The sequence below is a fragment of the Chlamydotis macqueenii genome, chromosome 1 (assembly GCF_036417535.1).
Source record: "Chlamydotis macqueenii isolate bChlMac1 chromosome 1, bChlMac1.mat, whole genome shotgun sequence".
NCBI classification, from domain to species: domain Eukaryota; kingdom Metazoa; phylum Chordata; class Aves; order Otidiformes; family Otididae; genus Chlamydotis; species Chlamydotis macqueenii.
The window spans coordinates 83,901,852-83,923,971 of NC_141556.1; the positions used below are offsets into that span (position 1 = coordinate 83,901,852).

Sequence of the window (22,120 nt, forward strand, 5' to 3'; positions counted from 1 at the left end):
AATATTGTGATTCACCAGGCATACATTACTTAATAGTAAATCTAAAAGTCTTACTACTTCAGTGGAATAAACAGCAGAACTAGTCCTTTTCTATGATTAGAAAATATGTCATCTTTTTTGTATTTTCAGGGTACCAAAAACAGCTATCATAAAAACACCAGGATGGATCCTACAGCTCCTTTGGGATACGAGATAGGGAAGAGAGTGTATGGTAAGTGATGACACTTTCTATTTCCCTAGCACAGGATCTTTAGGCTTTGAAAAATGATCAAAGTATTAAGTGAATCTTATTTTTAATAAACTAAATGGAAATTGTTCAATTACTTTGGATTTCCTAGTAAAGAAGAGACTAATAAACTGGAGAGAGTTCAACAAGAGGATGATAAGATGATTGGGCTGGCGTACATAATGTTCAAAGGAAGGCTGAAGGAGCTGGGTTTGTTCACAGCCTGTAGAAGAGGAGGCTAATGGGGAACCTAGGTAAAGCTTTCTGCTACCTAGATGGGGACTGTAGAAAACACAGAGTCAGACTCTTGTAAGGGGTGCATAGAGTAAGGAGAAGTGTTTGTCCTTACTCAAGTTGCAACAGGGAAAACTGCATTTGGGTAAAAGAAAAAAAAAATCTTCCCCAGGAGAACACTACAGCACTAAGATAAATGTCCAGAGAGGATGTGGATATCTCTATCCCTTGAGATTTTCACAACATGATCAGACAAGAGACTGAGCAACCTGACTGCACTTTGAAGTTGGCCCTAGTTTAGGCAGGTGGCTGGACTGGAGACCTCCAGAGGTCCCTTCCCACCAAATTTATTTCATAATTCTATTAATTAAGATTAGAAATTACTATCATCAGTCATCAAACTGTGTCTATACTTTACCCCTGCTCTGAAAGAATGGTTCCAGCACAGTAATGGAGAAACTTCAGGACAGTTTTTAGTATCAGGATTTTAACTATCTTATTTATTTAAAACTTACAAAACACTTGTTTCTTTTACCTCTGGCATTATGGAGTCCATTTTATGTAATTTTCTGCACATATCCAGTTGCTGATAAACCTTCTTGGTCTTGTTCACACCTGTCGTAGTTCAGCCCCGATTGGACCAGACTACGCAGTCTCTCTCTCACTCCCCCCACCCTCTGAGAGAACAGGGAGAGAAAATATAAGGAAAAACGGCTCGAGGTTTGAGATAAGGACAGGGAGAAATCCTTAAAGTTACTGTCACGGGCAAAACAGACTCAACTTGGGGAAAACTATTCATTTATTACTACAAACAGCAGGAGAATGAGACCGAAAACAAGATAACCTCCCCCCACCCCTCCCTCTTCCCAAGCTTAACATTATCTCTACTCCCTTCCCCTCCTGAGCGGCACAGGGGGGAAGAGGGGATGGGGGTTGCGGTCAGTTCATCATACGTTGTTTCACGCCGCTTCTTCATGGTCGGGGGAAGAACTCCTCACATTCCTCCCCTGCTCCAGCGTGGGGTCCCTCCCACGGGCCACAGTCCTTTGTGGAACTGCTCCGGCATGGGTGATCTCTTCCACGGAGTTCAGTCTCTCCAGAACAGCTGTCCCAGCGGGCCCTCCACGGGCCACAGCTGCCTTCAGGCATCCACCTCCCCCGGTATGGGGTCCTTCACGGGCTCCAAGTGGATCTCTGCTCCTCCGTGGACCTACATGGGCTGCAGGGGGACAACCTGCTCCACCATGGTCGTCACCACAGGCTGCAGGGGAATCTTGGCCAGGAGCCGCATTACTCCTCCCCCTCCTTCTGAACTGACCTTGGCGTCTGCAGCCGTTCCTCACAACAGGCTGGTAGATGTCTCTCAGGATCTTTTTTTACATCTTATTCACTTCTCATCTCCTCCCCACTTCTTGCAGCTGGGCTGGACCGAGTCGGGCCCAATCGGCTGCCTGGCGAGAGGCCAGAGGGTGAGGCCTGCAAGGCCCATGAGGTCTGCGCCTCCCCCTCTATGCCTCTGCCCCCGCTCAGCTTCTTCACATCTTCTCTTCTCTCTTTTTTTTTTCCTGCTTTCCCATTCTTAAATACGTTATCGCAGAGGCGTTATCACGGGACATTCTGCTACCAATCGGCTCGGCCTTGGCCAGCAGCAGGTCCACCCTAGGCCTGGCCAAGTCCACTGAACAAAGGGGAGCGACTTCTAGCAGTTTCCTACAGAAGCTACCACCTCAGGCCCCCCCTTACTAACAAAACCAGAACAACACCTTACCTACTTTCTGTTTCTGGTTCACCTGCAGGCTCACTGCCTTTGTATATAAGTCATTTGCACAAGCCAGACGCTACATCTACATTGATGACAATGTCCAGTCTCAAACTTTGATCTGGCTGGCAAGCAAGCAGAAGTCAGATGGCTGCTTTGAAAATACTGGGTTACATTTCAACAATGCTTTGAAGGTAACAGAGAAAAGTATAGTCCCAAACTCTCAGTCTTGTCTTTAGGACTGATTTGGATCATTTCTGCCAAACACAAGCTTATCACTGCATCCTTACTCTTCCTAGTACCATTCTCTCATGTCTCTTATATACAAGTAGGGCATGATTCTCATTTCTGCTATTGATGATGAAGTAGAAACAAGTAGAACTCTCTGAGTTAGAAGTCTCAGGTTTTATTTTCCGCCACTGCATTATGTGTTCAGCCACAGGCTGAATACATGTGCTGTATTGCATATGTGCAAAAGTCAAGACAATGCATGAAATAATTTTGGCTTTATCCTGAATGAACTTTATCTTTCTTGTTCCTGTGCACACAGGGAGACAGAGTTAGCTTCTAGTCTCAAATCTAACTGGTATCTGAACTATGAATTAATTCATACTTTGTTTCTTTCTAGGATATCTGTACTGACCTGTTCTGTGCTTGTGTTTTCTTCAGGGTGGAGAAGAAAGTGAATACTCACTCACAGCCTATGTTGTGGCAGCATTGCTGGAGGCTGGACACTCTGTTGCAGTAGGTATTTGATGCTGTTATCTGGTCAAACAGTGCACAAGTCATAGTCCTCACATCTGTATTCTTAACAACATGGTAAATACTAATTGTAGGACAGTAAAGTCAACTGAAGAAATCTGCTTCCAGAATCTTAAGGTTGCCGTAAGTATTTTATGGCTAGCAAATGAATAAGAACATTCATCTGAGACACTCTTCTTTGTCATGAGGTCTCAACACACTTTACATAGGTCTGTAAAAATTATCCACATTTAAAGAGCTAAAGCAACCAAAGGACAAAGGGTTCACCTGCATAAGGTCATCTTGCACGTCAGGAAAAGAACCAGTGCTCTGTTAGTCCAGCCATGATGCCTCTAAATAAATGCAGAAAGAAGGAAACACCACTGGAAGGGCATTTTTTTTAATAGGATACACACTGTAGGCCCTTAAACATGCCATGGATCATGTATATTTTTAGCATGAAGGGTCAGTGATGGCAGCTTAAACAGTGATGCTGTTTAACAGTGATGTTAAAGAGAAGTTGAGACACAAATCCAAGTACCTGACAACCCTACTATGTTTTGCGTTACTAGCGTTCTATAGTTCAGAATGGCATGAAATGTTTGGAGACTGCATTTGGCAATGGAGTCCACAACCTGTATAACCAGGCCCTCTTTGCCTATGTTTATGGCTTAGCTGACAAAGACAAAAGATGCCAGTTCTTCCTTGAGAAGCTGGACAAGACAGCTACCAGAGATGGTAAGTGCAGTATGGCCATGATACTAGTAATTCAACTGATGGAATGGCCTATGATACAATGTAAGCTATTCTGATATACAGTTTTCTCATTCATGCTGCTCCCTTCCCATTTCATGCCTGCTATGCTACTGAAATTATTTCTGTGAACCTCTGCCTCTTTTGAGATTGAGCTGTGGTCTGATTTTCTTAAAGTTATGAAATAATGTAGATGGGGAGATACCTCTTGAAGTCTCCAGTCCAAGGGAGACTTGGAATCCCCTTGTTTCCCCTTTATCGTTCTCTTCTATAGCCTGAACAAACCCAATTCCCTTGACTATGTCATCTGCTCCAGTCTGCGACCACCTTAGCATCTTTCTGCTTCACTGCCTTCACTTCAACTCCTCTTAGACTTATATAGCCCCCTTTCCATGTCTTCTTGTTTTCTTTTCCATCTTGGAAGTAAAACTTACCGAGTTCAGGACACTGATAGCTCAAAAAAGTTGTGGGTAAAGGAAGAGAGGGAATTGTATGCCTGTCTGCCATGTGATACTGTAGTGAATTAACCAGTAAGTAGCTTTTCTGTGCTTTCTACACCCCACTTTTCTGTTTTCAGGTGGTTCAGTTCATTGGCAGAGAGAAAATAAGCCACCAGCAGCACATTTTTCTGTCTTCTATTCCCGTGCCTCTTCTGCTGAGATTGAAATGACAAGTTATGTGCTCCTGGCTTTGCTCAACAAAGTCAAACTCATTCCAGAAGACTTATCTTACATTTCTCGCATTGTGCACTGGCTTGTCAAACAACAGAACCCATATGGCGGTTTCTCCTCCAGCCAGGTAACAACTGGATGTGGTAGAAAGAAAACTTCCAGGAGCAGTCCAGCCTGCTGAATCTTGATAGTATGACATATCTTCCTTCCGTTTGAATACTATTTGATAAATGGTGCTCAGATAAGTCTCCTTGTCAGGGTACATCATGCTCTTCATAGGCAGCTTCAGACATATTTTAATTTTAGGAAAAGGGATTTTATCTGCGTTTCAAGCTAGCAGTAGACAGCAGTCACTGTTGACACAGCATTATGCCAGATTTTCTGGGATAATTCAAACCTATTGCCCCAGACCTTATAGCTCATCTTCTTAGCTCTTTGCAAAGTCCCTTTCCATTTATGAGCATTGACAAAGCGTCAGGGAAATAGGAACTGTGCTAATCTCATGCACCATCTTACAGCTGTGTATCTATCTAATTAGGGATCATGCTGTTCTTTTCAGGACACTGTTGTTGCTCTCCAAGCTTTAGCACAGTATGGATACCTCACCTTCTCTAAAAAGAGTCTTAACACAGTCAAAGTCAACTTCATGGAGTCCTCCAGTAAAATTTTCCAGGTGAATAACAAGAACCACTTCTTACTGCAGTAGGCTTCCTTACCCACTGTTCCAGGGAATTACAGCATGGAAGTGAATGGCACTGGCTGTGTCTACCTGCAGGTAAGCAAGGTGGAAACTCAGCACTGCTCCTCTTAGAATTAAGCAGGGGGTCCTCCATACCTCATTCCCCTCCATACTTCCTGCCAAAGCCACAAAAGCCTGTAAGTCTGTGACCATCTCACACTTTCCATCTCTTTTAGACTACCCTTAGATACAATGTCCATTTGCCAAAAGAAGCTGCAGGATTTTCTCTCTGTGTAGAGTTGGCCAATGTATCCTGCACAAGCAATTTCCCACCAAAGTTTGACCTTGTCCTTTCCACCAGGTAACTTCCTCTTATTGATCTACGCCCTTTACAGTTTGGTAAAGTATCCAAGGAAGGATGTAAGTACAGGCAGTTAACTGCTGCTGTGCAGCTGCAGGAAGACAAACAGGATAATTGGGAGCTGAAAATGTCATTCACTGGTCTCCTCTCCATTTGCAGATCAAACTAGCAGAATTTTTTTTTTCATTTCAGTTACAGAGGAAACCGTGAAGTCTCCAACATGGCTATTATTGATGTGAAGATGCTCTCAGGTTTTGTTCCTGTAAGATCTTCCCTGAAAAAGGTAAAGAATAAGAGCAAAGTGAATGGTAAACCTTGAAAACATAGGAAGTTGATAAAAACAGACTTCGATTAGCAAATTGGGGCCCCACGGGAGTTCTGCAAAGTCCATGGACATAGTCTTCCATCACATACTCTGCATCTCAGCCTTGTAGCTGCTCATCTGTTGAAGACTGATCTGTTATGAGCTGCCAAATCCAGTAGCCCAACAGAGGTGAGACTGCTGCAGCTTCATATCACCAGGTCCAGCCAACAGCAAGGCTGAGTGTGTATTCTCAATAGGCAGATATGCACACTATACATATATATATACACATATATGCACATATACATAGATACATTTATACACAGCTGACCACACAGATCAACAGAGACAGAAAAGACAGCACTTACACAAACACAGATAACATAAATGGCCTTATTCTGTTCCCCTTTCTGGCTGATCAGACTGAAAGCTCATTTGTGGAAAAGATAAATAAATATATCCATGCAGATATATATACACATGCACATATATACATGCAAATACACAACATGGATCCCTCTGGAAGCTTACCTCTGGCACTCAGTCTGCCCAGTAGCTGCCCCTGAATCCTTGTTCTACGCAGTTGCTGGCACCTGGATATATGCGCCACCAAGGCTGCAGCCCTACTCCAGTGGCTGGAACTGAGCTCCTCCAGCACTCACACATATGGCTGGTGGGTATCTCCAGTAACCAGCCTTAGACATGCAGTGTCTGCAGTAGCTGGGCTTGAATCCCCTGGTCTCTCAGTTGGCTCATGCAGAGACACTCACACGCAGGCACGCGCACACACACACACAAATGAGTCTCCACTAGCTGGTCCAGCCCAATAGCCTGAACAGTATCTATCCCCAAGACCTTATGGTCTCTCCAGTAACAGGCTCAGACATTCTGGTCCATCTGGAAGCTGACTTCAATTCTCTGGTATCTTCAATATTTGGCCCAGACTTACTCCTGCATCAGTAGCTAGCTGCTAAGCCCGTTAACTCACTCACCAGCTAGTCCAGCTTTATATTCACTAATGACCATACACTGACATGCACACCCACAGACAGCAAGCCTGAAGTCTTGTGTCTCAAGGTGCTAGCACCCCAGACACAAATTCCCTGTGATCTGTAGTGCCTCTCCAGTGGCTGACACTCCATACACACAAGTACACAAAGAATAGAGAGCCAGGAAAATAGTCAAGAACAGAGTCTCAGAGAGGCTGCAGTGACCAGGTGCTTGGCACTGCCAGATGAATGTACTGACCACCAACCTGTTTACATGCAATTGGCCCATTTTATCACATTTTTCCCACCCTTCTTCCTCCCAATTGGACTTTATGTCTCCCTTTTTTACTTCTGATTCTTTCTCTAAACATCCTGTAATAACTTTCTTGAGTTCCAGCATCCCATACTCAGCCCTCTAGGCCCTTAAGTCTCTAAGGTGATTCAGGGATACTCTGCTGTTGACTCACCTTGTGGGTCTCACTCCCTGCCTGACAATGGGGCTAGTCACTGCCCTGTGGCAGCCCTGGGAGAAGCCCAGTCAGGGTGCCCCAGTGGCTCTGCTTGGGTTATTGGGGGTTTTTCTGTGCTCCTTATTGTGTATGAGACTTTGATCACACAACCTAGCAGAATTTGTGAGAGATTCTGTCATAGTTAAATAGCTCAAATGGTCATTTTGCAATGATATCCCTTTGATATGGTTATTACTTCCTCTACAGCACAATTTAACAAAGAAAAAGTGGGTATTGCTTTTCCTTTACTATCCAGGAATTTGGTCGTGGTGATGACAATGCTGGGGAGAGCACTCATAAGCACCTCATTTCTGTTCCTGCAATTTGGTTCTGCAGCAGACGCACTAGCTTCAAGTCATGAGCCTTAAACTTCTAGCAGATAAAAAGAAGAATGAAATTCACTGTAGAGTCTACTCATAGCTTGGTGCATTTATAACCCCTCAGCACTCAGGTCTGAATTTCCTTTTTAGCTAGAACTGTATGAAATTTGTAACTTTTCTTTGGAAGGTTTTTACACTGTTTCACATTCTACTCCTCTTTATATGTACTTGGGAAAAAACAGCTGATTTGCAACATTTGGAATATTTTATTTTTGTGTATTTTTATAGTAAAATATTTTTGCTCCTATGCTTTTCTAAAACTTTTTTAAAAGTTCAATTTTTAAAATATACAAAGCGAATCAGAGCTTGAGCCGCAGCTGCAGAAATGGTTGTGTAATTGTACATTCTCTGTGAAATCATAGTACTCTTAAGTTAATGATAAAAGTCACACACACCAAAGCTGACTAGTAAAATTATTTCTCATTGTGTTTGGTTTGCACCAGTCAAGTTATGAAAATACTCAAGTTGCATTTCTTATTTGGGCCACGAGATGTCAGGGTGCACAACAGGAGCATGGCAGCCACTTCAAACATTTTGCTACAGAACAGTTATTTATAGGTCTCTTTGGCAAGTCTCCTATGTTAACATTGCTATAATTTGCCTTATTTAAAGCTTCAGTACCAGAATTCTGTTGTGGATCGTGTAGACATCAAGAACAACCACATCCTCTTCTACCTTCAGAAGGTATGTTTTCGAGGTTTCTTTTTGGTTTTATAGAATTGAAAGTTTAAAACAGGCTCCCAGAAAAAAAAAAAAGAAAAACTTCATTAATAGCAGATTTGCAATGCACGTCTTAAAGACATAAAGATACTTCTCTCAGTCCAACATGAAACGTATATATACATAGTAGTTTTTGTCTACAGTGAAGAGATTTGTTATTATGTTTTGTGACGAATGCTGTATAAATAAATAGCATTTCACAAACATAGCTAAGTTGCATTCCATATTGCAAAAGTTCCCAGCCTGTACAGTATTCCTCAGCCTCTAAGAGATGCTTCTCATCAGCTGATCTGAGAGTGTTTTACAGGGAGTCAGTACCATCCCCTTCCTTTTAGAGATTTCTGTGTGAAGAGAATAGTCCTCCCACATCCAAGTCATTAATAAAAGGAATGAGAGAGCAGAAAGATGAAAATCAAAACACAAAGGATCTTAAAATACCAAGAAGGGAAGGAAAGAGGAAACAAAAAGAAACAGTAATCATATCTGTGTCTCAAAGAGTAATTTTTATCAGTTGGTCCGCAAAGACCTAATAAGGAAGACTGGAGTCAGTACTCTGAATTCACAGAGAAGGCAAGATGTTGAGACATGAGAAGTTTACCCAGCAGGGTGTCAGTGATGCAGAAAGTTCTCCAGAGCCCTTGCCCATGGCTCCATTCCTATAAAGAGAGCAGCAAGATAAAAACAAGGACAAAGGCAGAAGAGAGTAAGGGTACAGTCCTAGGCATGCAGGAGAAAGCTTGAAGCTGAGGAAGATGATTAAGGAGGAAAGTTTGGGATATTTGGCTGCAAGAGTGTGGAATGAGGAACAGAAACACAGGGGAGGAAGAGGATTTTGATTTAAAGGTGATTAAAGAGAGAAAAGTGGGAAGAAGATTCACAAGGGTGCTGAGGATTATTTTAGCTGGGAAAAGGCAAGGAAAGAAACTAACAGCAACTTGCAGTGAAAGGATGAATGCTGATGTGCTGAAAGCCATAGTAACCAGGACATGGTTGGAGTAATTTGCAATATGAAATATGAAGAGGAAGAAAGACAAGAACACACAATTTTAGCAAAAAAAGCATACTTTAAAAAGCTTTTAAACAATTATCTGATTTCACAACAAGTTTATGATCTGCAGAGAATTGTAGAATGGCACTTTGTCACGCAGTTTGACCCAGAAATGCATCTGTTCAACCTTAGCCTCAGGGGTAGATATGAAATGTCTGATACATTTTCTTGTCTTGCCATTTCCAGGTGTCCTGGAAGGAAATCAGCTTCTTCTTCAGTGTGGAGCAAAGTCTGCCTGTCTCAGATATCAAACCAGTGCCAGTACATATGTACGATTACTATGAAACAGGTAGATGACCTTAGTAGGCAATCCCAGTAGGCTGGAGCAAAACCTGTACAATCAAAGTATTGATCTCAGCATTCACAAATGGAGAGCAAGCTAGCAATTCTGCTGCTTTTGATTACTAGACTGCAAAGAGTTTGCAGAAGCATAGAGAGCTTCTGCTCCCCTGTCTTTTAATTTCTTGGCTTCATTTCAGCATAAAACAGATTAGAGAGTTTTATGTCAGGAGTTGCTTTATTACAAATTACATACAGATAGAAGTGTGGTTCCACTTTCTTTCCACAATTTGAACACAATGGTTAAAATTAGTAACTCAAAGGCAGCAGTGTTCCTGACTTCCCTGACCTGGCTTATCTAATATTTTTGCTTTTTATTGCTCTAGTAGGTTGCAGTCAAAGAACTCCTCCTTAGTGGAATTTAAATACTTAAGTAGGAATTACAGTCTCAGTGAACCCAACAAGAGTTTAAGCACTTAACTAGAAAATTAAGTAGCTGATCATGTTTCTCAATCTTGCCTCAAGGAACTAAAATTGCATCATTCATTACTCAACTGTGGAATTTATGTTATCTTAACTGTGGCTCAGGTTTCCCCATGCTTTTCTCAAGTTGCCACAGCATTTGGGAACTGCATCCTAGTAGATGAGCAAAAGTATCCAGAGAATTGACCCTGGAGTGCATGTTCTGCCAGCTTATCTGCATCCCATGCACTCATGGCAATAATGTGTCCTGACAAACATGGCCAGAGGAGTGCAGTGGGCTCTGCCTCTGCACCCCTACAAGTGAATACCTTGATAACTGGAAGACTATCACAAAATCTATCAAATGTTTTCTGGTTCAGAATGTGTTAATAACAGGTGCATATGGACTGGGGTCAGAATGATTTCTCACTCTCATGCAAATGTCATCTTCCTTTCTTCTTTCCAGATGAATATGCCCTTGCAGAATACAAAACGCCTTGCTCCTCACCTCCCAGTTGAAATCAGATATGTGCCAGAAGAGGTAATGGTTCAGAAGGTATCAGGCAAGCATTTGTAGAGGAAGAAGAGGATAAGAGATTTGATTGTTTCTGAGGAGGGCAATGAAAGGCATATAGAAGAATGAGGAATAAGCAAATCCCCAATTGCAGTAGATCAGAATGACCCATTCTGGCCCACACTTCAAAAGAGCTTGTAGTCAATGTGGACCAGAAACTCCAGATAAAGTGCTTTTCCTAACAATCTATTTTCCTAAGAAGGAAGATACTGTGCAATTGTTAACCCTGACCATCCATCTTTTTGGAAACTCACGACATATATTCCAGTAGGAGTTTTGTGTCAAGGTAAACTCTTGAAACATATATTCTTGGCCACAGATTCCTCTTAAGAAATCCAAGATTAGGAGAATAATCCTGCTGCTGCTTCTGTAGATTTTATTTCTTTTGGTCTTTCCATTTATCCTGAAGGAAGATTCCGAAGAAATTACTTTCATCCTCACCTTTTTCAGTGATTGAATTGGATCATTTACAGATGTCAGAATTCTAGTGATAGGAAGACTTTCATGCTGTTTGTTCCTCTATTTAGAAAAAAAAAAACTTCTTCTTCAGATTAGCATCTCGTATTTTACTGCTCTTTGTAATAAAACCTTCTGATTGGCAATGCTATTTGTTCTAGTCTCTACTTCTTGCTGTACCTAGAACAGGGTGCTATAAGGCATTTCATAAGCTAAAAAAATCATACCTTGGACAGATCAAGCAATGATAATGACATCCTAACATCAGTGACATCTTCTGGTACAGAGAGGATCAGGGTCTTGATCTGTGTGATGGAAGTTTCTAGTCAAAGCCTAATGGTTGGGGAAACTAGAGCCTTGTAACACAGAGACTCTTTGAAAAGGACTTAAGGAGGAATGGTGGATCCCATGGAGCTCTTGGAGGGAGAATAAATATGATTTAAAGGGACTGAAAATTAAGAGAACAACAGGGATCTTATGATGGGGTGGCAAAGTACGATAAATTTCCTGCTGTGCTTTCTTCATTTAGTGAACAGGTACAGCAGACAGCCATACACTATGACTACTGTCCCTCACAGTCTGCAGTGACATGACATGACCTTCATCCTGACCAGACCACATAGCCATAACTATCTAAGCAGACATCTGTCAATTCAATCATGTCACTAAGCTGCTGTTTCTTCAGTCAGGATGTTAGACATAGTCCTAGTCTTGGAAGAGTCTAGCTTATTCAACATGAAAATTTGTTTCTCAAGGCATATTTTGATTCCTACAAACACTTACTCCAACAGCAATGTGGCTGCTGTGAGGCAGACCACAGAATAGCACAGAAGGTGGTAGGAGAGGAGTAGCTCTTTGTACAACCTGAAAGCACCATTCAGTAGGGTGTCAGGCTTGCCCAGAGATGGCTCAAGTGACACTAATCCTACTGCACTGAGCAGTGCAGGAACCTTTGTGCTAAGGGGCAGCTCTGACAGAGACCCACAGGCTCAATGTAATCCCAGAAAGATGCAAAATAAACTTGGAAGCTGTAGAAGCACATAAATGTTGGTTTGGAAGGGACCTGTGGAGGACATCAACTGAAACCTCTTGTTCTAAGCAGACACACCCAATAGAAACTTGCAGCTCGAAGCAGGGGACAGTTGCAAAGGAAGAACCTCCACTGTGTTTCCAGGACCTCAGCACTAACCTGAGGGATGCAAACTCTCTAGGATGAGGTACAACCGTGAGTATTGTACCAAGATGCATGACGCAGGCTACAGAAGACATCCAGACCTGCAGGCAGAGCTGTCCATCAGGTCTGCACTGCACTTACTGCTGTAGTTACAATTTACTAAATGCTAGTTTTCCTTGCAACCAAAAGTAGGTCCTCCATTGCACTGTAAAATAAGTCATCCAGGAGGTTCCCTAAGGAAAGACCCAAGAAATGGGGAGAGAAAGAAATTAAAGACATTTTACACGAAAGCTGTAAAAATACTATCCCAAAACCAACTTCCTTTCTTCTTTATATATTTCACCAACTTTCACATACTTTAAAAAAAGAACTATAAAATGATTCAGTATGAGATATTTCCACTGAGATAAGATCCCAGAACCTAAAGCCTAAAGATCAGCAAGAGCTTACTGACATCACCTTTCTCACTGCATCCAACACAAAAATGTGCCGCTTGTCCCTGATCAACAAAAGCGCAATGCTGAACTTCCAGCCACATTGTTTGAAGAAATATTTTCTGCAGGAGGTTTTCTCCTCTGAGTCACACATTATGCATATGTACACATACCTACAGACAAGGAACCTACTCATCGATCTGTTACTCCCAGTACAGATATTTCTCGGCTTGTTGCTCAGAGTTTTCTGCAAATTCAGACATGCAGTAGGGTTCCTGTGCTTGAATATGAGTTGGTTTAATACAGCGGTCTTTGGTTTAGCAAATACAACACCCTTCATTACAAACCTTGCCTCCTGTCTGACTGAAGGGATTCTGGGTATGCAAAAACAGTCACTGATCTTGTTTTGGACAGTCTTTGTGAGCCGGTCTCTGCTCAGGCACCTTTATGGACAAAAGCCAAAAGCAGGAGGCTGCAACTTCATAGAGAAGAGAAGCTTTTTCTAGAGAAGCTACTAATGGGAAGCCAGTCCTCTGGATCCCCAACTCACATAGCAGTTAAGCCAGCCTAACAGGTAGGTGTTTCTGAACAGCATAGTCTCAGTTCCACTCACTTTTTTCTGCCTTTGCTCCCACCCATGCTCTCCTTACCCTTAGAGTGGTGCTCAGGTTGACCCCACAGACAGCAGGTCAGAGATAGGGACTCAGCTCAAACCTAACAAGATTTAGGGGGAAAAACATGTTTTTTCTATCTGCTTGATTATGCTTGCCATGGGGTCATGTAGGAGACGTAGTAGGAAGCAGGCAGGAAAAAATGCACTGTCCCTTTCAGCAAGGCATGGACCCATCTCAGCTACATCAGAGAGTTGTGCTGCAAATCTTGTGAGATTTTGCAGAAAGCTGAGCAGGCAATGTGTCAGTACTCCACCTCCTACCTCTTGCTTACCTTCTTACAGCACAGCCCTGCCTCTGCATGTGCTCAGTCGCTCCTGCTTAGGGTCACAACTGTGGTCTCCAGTTTGACGACTTGTACTAAGTCTTGGTTATCTCCCTCTCTCCATCCAAAATCCCCAAAATAGGATAAGTCTTCCTTTCCATTGCTATAATTTGCCTGCTTGTGTTTATGGACCTAAAGACCATGTCCTCAATGTAACACGTCTGGAGAGCTCAGATCACAAAAGTGGCAATGGGAGTGCGTCTTGCCTAACCTGTGACAGTCTTGGTTCCTGAATGCCAGGTAGAATGAGAAATAGTCTGAACTGTGGCATTTCTAATCATATGAAAGTCCCTCCTTTTCTTCTTCTTGGAAATCCATTTCTATTCCCTCACAGCTCCTATGAAATTGTAGTTGTATGCAATTTGAGCTGTGCTCTGAAGAAGTGAAGCACATAAAAATAACCCAATCTACCAAATAACTAAATATCTCTCCCCACAAGGGCTCAGTATCTGCTGGGTCTCAAAAGTCACACTGAAAGCAATGTTTTGATGTTTTCATGAGACTTCTGGGTGACTTTTACTACAGACACATGCTTAGGAATCAGCTGTGATTCTGACAACGTTAAGGTGCCAAGCTGCTTTTTAGTGACCCCAAACTTGCCCTTGCTCTCCCATCCCTGTCAACAGAAAAGATCCTGTGAGCTTCAAGAAAGGTCAGTCAGACTAGTTTAAACCACCTTCTTCAGCTGTATATACTCAGCCTGCCACTAAACAAAAGCCTTTGTTTAATGCCATTCCAGTGAATGGCCAGCTGCAACCCTGGTCAGATGAAAACTGATATGAAATGCAGATTCCTTCAAAAGCATAGCTTTTAAATTTTACTACAAATTTCCAAAACAGTAGTCTGAGAGGGAGTGGCTGGGACAATGCCAGTGTTATCTAGCAAAATCTGCATTTTATAGCCTTTTTTACCTCTACAAGTCTTTAACCTCCAGCACAACTAGTGACCTGACTTTTTTCTCATGGAGCTTGCATCATGTGAAGTTGCTGATGCAGGAACTCAGGAGTTTGCTTAACTTCAGCACAAGTCAGACAAGTTGAATTATGTCCCACACTCTCACTGCACTGAGTTTTTATATTATTTGCTGGACAGATGTAAAAATAGAGCTTTAGGGCTGTTTGGAGTGGGTTCACTGTGATATATTTGTATATATTTCTCTAACTCATGCAGTAAATTTAAGAAAATTGTCTATTTCCATGTTATGCTACTTCACATTCTTTTCCCTTAGATGTTGCTACCTAAGAAATTTTACTTAGAATTGATTTATGAGCTCAATAAGAAAGTTTCAATTTTAAAATGATGCAAAAAAATCAGATGCTGCCCAGCAGACTACAGCAGAAACCTGTCACATGCAGTAACAAGCATGTGACCTAGCTGATATTCAGATAGTTGTTCACCACAATTATTTTCCTTATATGTTGTATCTCTTCACAGACCTGAGCCAGCCAGTCCTTAGCATTGCCTTACCTATGGGGAACTCCTTCCTGTGGAAAGAACCGATGAAAATTTTACTTGAAGTGGTGAAGTAAAGCATAGACAAAAGATGCAGAGCTGGTACAGAAGAAATCTCTAGAAAAGCCACATAAACCCGAGTGGTCACTTTGGGAGTGCAGGAGGGTTCTCAGTATTGATGTTTCAGACAAGTCAGTAGAAGCCATATTGATCATGTCCTTTTTCACAAGCAGAGAATGTAGCTTTTGGGTCCTGTCTCAGACAGTTGATAAAATGTCTAATTTCCACATGCTTGCAGTGTGTGTCCTTCTGCAAAAAACCCCTTCTCCATCTAAAGCACTGGGACGGTGCATTAATCCTCACCTCTCTTTGAGGCTGCAATAAACACATGAAAACTGGACCCAAAGGATTTTCTTGTTAAAATTCCAGATGAAAAGATGTACCAATTGACTGGAACTTCAGATACTGAGTTTTTAGGATCATATGAATCAATCAGACAAAATGGTAAGGATCGCCTCCCATCTCCAAAAATGCCAAATATTCTCTTATAAGGTGCCAAAAATACATACATACAGTATGTTTACACTCAGTTCTTTAGTTTGAACAGAGGCAGTAGTCTTCTGTGCATGTATGTTTTCCTACAAAACAAGTCCTTGAAATGGTCTGCTTCTTTGAAAGCCTAAATGCTAGTCTGATCCTTTTAGCAGCAATATCTAGTTGACAAGTAAGATTTCAAGAAATGCCTCCAACCCAGTGACCAGCAGCATGAAACCCCTAACATCTTGTGAAAGCTCTTGGTCAGTGCTGGAGGCTTTGCTGAACTCACGGCAAATAGATCTGCCCTGCTGAATAGCCTGTACCAGGGCAAACATATGCAGCATTACGTGCTCTGTTTCACTCTTCTTGATTTCTGCAACTTGCCTCCAACACTTAAGTTGCAGTTTTTCTTTCCTTTAATGTTTATTGCTTGCTGTAATCATAGAATCATAGAATGGTTAGAGTTGGAAGGGACCTTCAGGGGTCATCTAGTCCAACCCGTCTGCAAGGAGCAGGGACATCCCTGATTAGATCAGGTTGATCAGAGCCTCATTCAACCCGGCCTTGAACGTTTCCAGGGATAGGGCATCTGTCATGACTTTTTTTGTTGTTGTCTCATAATTGTTTTTATTCCTGTTGATGTTTTATTTGGTTGAATGTGAATGCTTGGAGAGGATTCAGTGACTTAGCATTGTTCGAGTTACACTCCTACTGTTTTTAGCTCAAATAAACACCGATGACATGGACTAGCACGATTTAAGATGTGATACTGTAAACAGTGGGAATAGTGAAAGTATGCATGCCCTTGGCATCCATGTTTATATAGCCCAGAATGACTAGGTCAACCTTAGGAAGAAGACAGAGAGCACTGAAAGTAAATAAAATTATCTGAGGGAAATGTCTTGGATGTACGTGAATGTTACTTTTGATTAACAGAAGAGGCCAGCCCCTACATGAAGTGATGGAATGAACTGCCAAAGATATGCAGAAAAAATTCAACCTTTTCAACCATTTCAGTAACAAGTTGGTCACTCTGTTCTGATGCTAGGTACATTTCTGAAAACGTGCTTCATAATTTTTAGTCAGCCCTGGACACGAGTTATGACTAGTAGGCTTGCTAAATAATTATTTTTAAACCAATCGTAGACTTTTTCTGGTATGATGGGTTTACCTAGACCTTTTCTGTCTCTTCAAGGAATATAAAGCCCGGCCAATATCAGGGGAGGGCTCACAAAATAGCCTGAAGAACTATAATTCTGTTGGTGTATGTTGTAATAAAAAAGAATGACTGAAAGCCAGAGCAAAAGGGAGTCAGAAGAATCAAGAAGCAGTAAAGTGCCCAAGAAGCCAGCAAACTGTTATGCTGAGGCTGAGGCTTTGCATGGAGACTATAAAGAAAACACATATGGGGGATCTTATAGTGCCTGGTGGCTCTTGCATTTTATTTTTGTCAGATAAAGAGAGAAGATTCACTGTGGTTTTACACAGCTCTAGGGAGTCACATCTCATGGGCTTTGGTATCACTGTGCCCATCCATTTCTAGAGTCTGTATCCTACCAAAGCCAGTGGAACTCTTCCTTTCCATGTCCCTGGGTTTTGGTAGGATTTGGAGTCTACTAAGCCCCTACACAGGACTGGTTAGGACTCGTGGCTCTGCAGTCACAGCCAAACATCAAGTTACAAGCCATCAAGTCTTGTTCCCAACTGACATGCTCTGTCTGAAAAAGAAGTCAACTGCGCCGTGTTTTCTTACTCTGATTGCTCTAGTTAGAAAAATGCTCCAGAACCTTAAACCCGCCACGAATCAATCTTCCCTTTAACTTTCAGTGTAGGAAAAGATCACCCATCTCCTTCCACTTCTTCCAGCAGTTCCTGCAGTCCATGTGAACATGACAGGGGAGACTCTGGAGGCTTTCCTCACAAGTGTGAACAGCTAGGATTCTGCCACTGCTTTGTGTAATAGCGAAGCGCTTGTGCTTTCCTCAGGCTAGCAGCTAGGGGTGACATTACACACGGATGTGGCACTCCAGTCACTTGCTCATCTCCACCCAGCGCTCTCCAGCAGACAATTCTTTCTAGCACTGGTCATTATGAGGCAGCAGCATTAAAAAACACCGAGTTCTTTTTAAAAAAAGGGAAAATGATGCAATGAGGACTTTCTCTGACTCCCTGTTTGCCTGAGGCTGGCTTGTTTGCCCTGAGTCGATTCAGAAGCCTCAACTGTTTAGAAAGATAATAGAAGACAATAAAGAATGACAGCTCTTCATCAAGGACACATTCTCCAGCTTGTTCTGTACAATGCTCAGTAGTTCAATATACAGCTTCACAAAATATTATCACTAGAGACAAAGCAGAAATAGCCTTTTTGTATGGGGAACGCATCCAATAAACTTTTCAGGCATAAGTTCAGGGCTTGAAGGCACAAATAGACTCTCCCTGGGAGGCATCCTTATAGTAGCACAATTAATACACTGGGTAATGCAAAAGTATTGTTGTGCTGCCAAGTAGATAATAATAACAGATAAAGGGAGAGACAACTGCAGGCTCTGAATAGCATTTGCTATAATGTGTCTGGAACAAGTTCAATTTCTTGTATGTCATGGTGCAAAGAAAAAGCCTTTGCAACAACAACAAATGGATTTAGAAGCTAGATGTTGGTCAATGGCAAAAAGCTTGAAGTAATGCCCTCGTACTCATGAAGGAACTGTAGTCTCCAACATCTGCTGTTATCAACCAGTTGTGAGAGACTCCTAAGTCCATTGCACTAGCAATATCATGCTTACACAGAAGACAGACTTGAAAGAAATGAGAAGAGGTAGCACCTGCTCTTAAAGATGTAAGTCTCATTTCTCAGATCTATATTATCTTGGTTCTGAAAATATCATTTTACAACCTTAAAGGAACTACACCAAGATCTGCACTTCCCTTCTCAGAGCAGCTGGAACAGCCATACAGCATTTCCCCCCCAAAAAAAATATGTTTGAGGAATGAAGCGGAAAGCCTAGCAAAGCGGTATTTCATTTGGCCCAGGTCCATACCACAAAGCTGCATTCATGTAGCCATGTCTGAAGAAGCATGAAAAGTCATCACTCCTCCACACTTTTCTCATAGACAGCTCAGTCTGCTGTTCAGAGAGGCAGTTTAGATCTGTTATGTCAATAGCGGCTGCATCTCCATGAAAGGACTTTAAGGCTACAATTATGCCAGTAAAGCCCTTGTAGGCTCTGTAATCTGATGGCTAAGATCCCAAGGGGAAGCAAAACTCCTGGAAGTCCCCTCTCAAATCATCCCAAAGAAGAACGGCCATCAGCCAGAGAAGGCTACTCCACTGTACGCTAGCGGAGGGAAGGAGAGGAAAATAAGAGGGACTAACAGAGTCTCAGACACTTAGAAATCTGTTGTTACAACATATTTGTGAGGCGTTTCTGCAGAACAAAATTTAAAAGTAGGCTTTCTATAAAGCAGAGGAAAATCATTGTGATATGAAAGCCTCAGACAACTATTTCTTTCTACATGTGACTGTCACAAGCTGTCACCCAAACTTGAAGCAAATGCTTCTGCCTACCAAACGCAAAAGTTTCACCTCAGAAGAGAGAAGAGTTATGCATAGTTGTGAAGTAGAAACAAAGGGTTAGGATGTTCCTTAGAGGCTGAAAGGTCAGAGAATGAGTTTGTCAGTTTTCAGCATGCTAAAGAGGGCTATTTTAGCCTCAGGTACCTTTCTGGTAGCCAGGAGAGCAAACACACATCTGCACTGTGTGCAGATTGTGTCAGCTATTGGTAGACAATATAATTTCTCAGTACCAACCACAAGATTTTTTGTGGGGCTTATTCAGGTCTTTTATTAGTGACCTCTTTATACTTGAACCCAACCCCTGCTGCTGCCTGTCAAGACTATGCAGGAAAGAGGTCCTGTCTTTACAAGAAGAGCAGTAAGACAGCAAAGCATTCGTGAAAGAAGTACAGCCTAACTTGATAGTCTAACTGTACCACTGCATTTATAGCTTAGTCCAAGCTCTGCCAGGTAAACTGTGTGCAACTAGGAAAGATAATTTCATTAGTATACCAGTATCCACTCCCAGGCTTATGCAGGTGTAGTGACAGTAGTCAGATTCCAGCTTCATTCACCTTTGATTAGCACATTTGCCACCAAAACTGCACAGCAAAGACAGCCTTAATACTTTTGCTCACATAGAGCCATTTCTGCTCAAATTGCAGTCTCTTCACATAGGAGGATAAAGGTCCCAGTTTTGAAAATATGTTCTGGATGACCCATCCACACTCACATGAGTCACTGGCATACAGAATCCTTGCAGCTGGCTGACCTTCACATACCCTCTTTTACACTAGTCTTCTCCAGGAATGAAAAGATCGTAGACCACTGAAATAAATTGCAGCTCTCCCCTCCCACTCATTTTGTTGAAAGATATTCCATCACTCATCAGAGTCACTACAAGCCGTGACTAATCCTCTAGGGATACACTTATTTTCTTTGATGAGCTCACCTTCCTCTTAGTTTGCAGAGTTGCTAGAGAACTTTTCCAGGGTCCACATATCTTAGAACAATGAAAGAAACCTTGCATGCTTGACTGGACACCCTATTGAGCAACAAGGACTTTACTTGTAGTTACTATATTTCAGGCATTGTTCCGTGGCCACCTGGGCCAAACCAAGCATTTCAACCTTTACTATGCCCAAACAAATTGTTATAACCTAATCTGCTTAAAGAAGGTTTTATAGGAAGCAGTCATAGTCAAAGTCACGGATCACTTCAGTGCTTTTCAATTATTTTTTGTAGCTGTAATGACTGATTTTCTTTGTGTTGAGCCTCCTTGAATGCATCAATTAACCCATTTACAAGAAAAGTGTCAGTGTCTACACCACAAAGACATGGCTACAGTTCTTGCAGACATAGCCAAGTCAGCTTCAGACTGGGGTGCTGCTAGCAAGACAAGTAATGAAACTCCTCAAATGGGCTTTGCTAGAGGTCATGCCACTACCTACTGCAGTGCTCAGCCAGCTAGTACAAAGTTGCTCTGTTAGGCTGTGCAAACTGTCATAGAATTACCACTCTCCTCTCCTCCACTGCTCCAGTCAAGCACAAAGAATAGTTGGGTGATGACAATAAACTTCAAGAATAAGTAGTACCGAAACAAAACTAAATGTGAGCACCTACAAATACTGCAAAAAGAGGAAAAATCATGCAGCTCCAGAGATTACTGGAATTTTCCTGGAGCTATTTTATGACTCCCACAGGAAAGAAATATTGCGCTCTGCAATAACAGGGAGTAAAATTTGAGGTCACATCATTAGTTGACATAGAAATCACAGTGACCAGCTCTCTATGAAGCAAATTTTGCAGTTGAGTAGTATGACTATTGTCTATCATAATAAGACAGTTTTTATTTGTAAATAAAATATTTTATTCATAGAACATATCCAGTGCCACAAACAAACCAAACCACAACCATAAAAGTACAATTTTTACAGACTAACTATACCTGCAGCAGGGCTGTTTAAGTGGCAGAAAGCTAGTTATACCCAGCTGATGGATGGTTTATTCACAAAGTTAACTAAATTAATCAACTTATTTTATTGTTGCCAAGGCTCCCTCTCATTGCTCTCCATCTTCAAACACACAGATTTAACTGAGTGTGGTGCTATTAGTAAACAAGACTAGCTGAGATCTGAAGCTACGGCTTATGTGATATTCAAAGTTAGACTGTAAAACAAATAATTTTGAGTCAAAAATGCAAGATAATCCATCTGTTTTTCCAATGTTACTTAACAGTTCCTCATATATGCCCAGAAAGTTCAAAAATCTCCTGTGAAGGAATCACAGTGGTGTTAAAAAGCACAGCAGCCTTGAGACCTATCTACAAGAAATCTCAATGACAGCAGACCTAGGAAAGCATCTTATACACCTTCTGTGAGAGCATGTGTTGGGAGGAGGTTTAGGTTAACCTAGGTGCCAGTCATCTGAATTAATTCTTCTTTAAGGAAATAACAGAACACCAAATACAGTCTCTTGTCCTGGTGATGAAGTAGCATCTCTAATTGCCCTGCAGAGCAATATCCACAAGCTTCTAGCACATATAGAGATGAGTTAAATGAAGTGGGTAGGTTTTGAAGAGTGAGGAGATGCAGTCAGAAAAAAAAAAAAAAACAAACATAAAAACAAGATGACCTGATCTTGTCAGGGATGTCCCTGCTCGTTGCAGGGGGGGTTGGACTAGATGACCTTTGAAGGTCACTTCCAACTCTAACCATTCTATGATTCTATGTTGATGGTTTTGTAAATATCTATCCTGAAAACAATAGTTTTGCTGTATCAAGTGGAATGTTGTTTGCTTTTCCTGTGAAAGACAAATGATTATATGTT

The 22,120-nt window shown here is 41.8% G+C and overlaps 1 pseudogene; it reads left to right on the forward strand.

Annotated features, from left to right (window-relative positions):
• The window catches only part of LOC104484479 (ovostatin-like), a 47,729-nt pseudogene extending 37,095 nt beyond the window's left edge, over positions 1-10,634 (forward strand).
• The last annotated feature ends 11,486 nt before the right edge of the window (positions 10,635-22,120 follow it).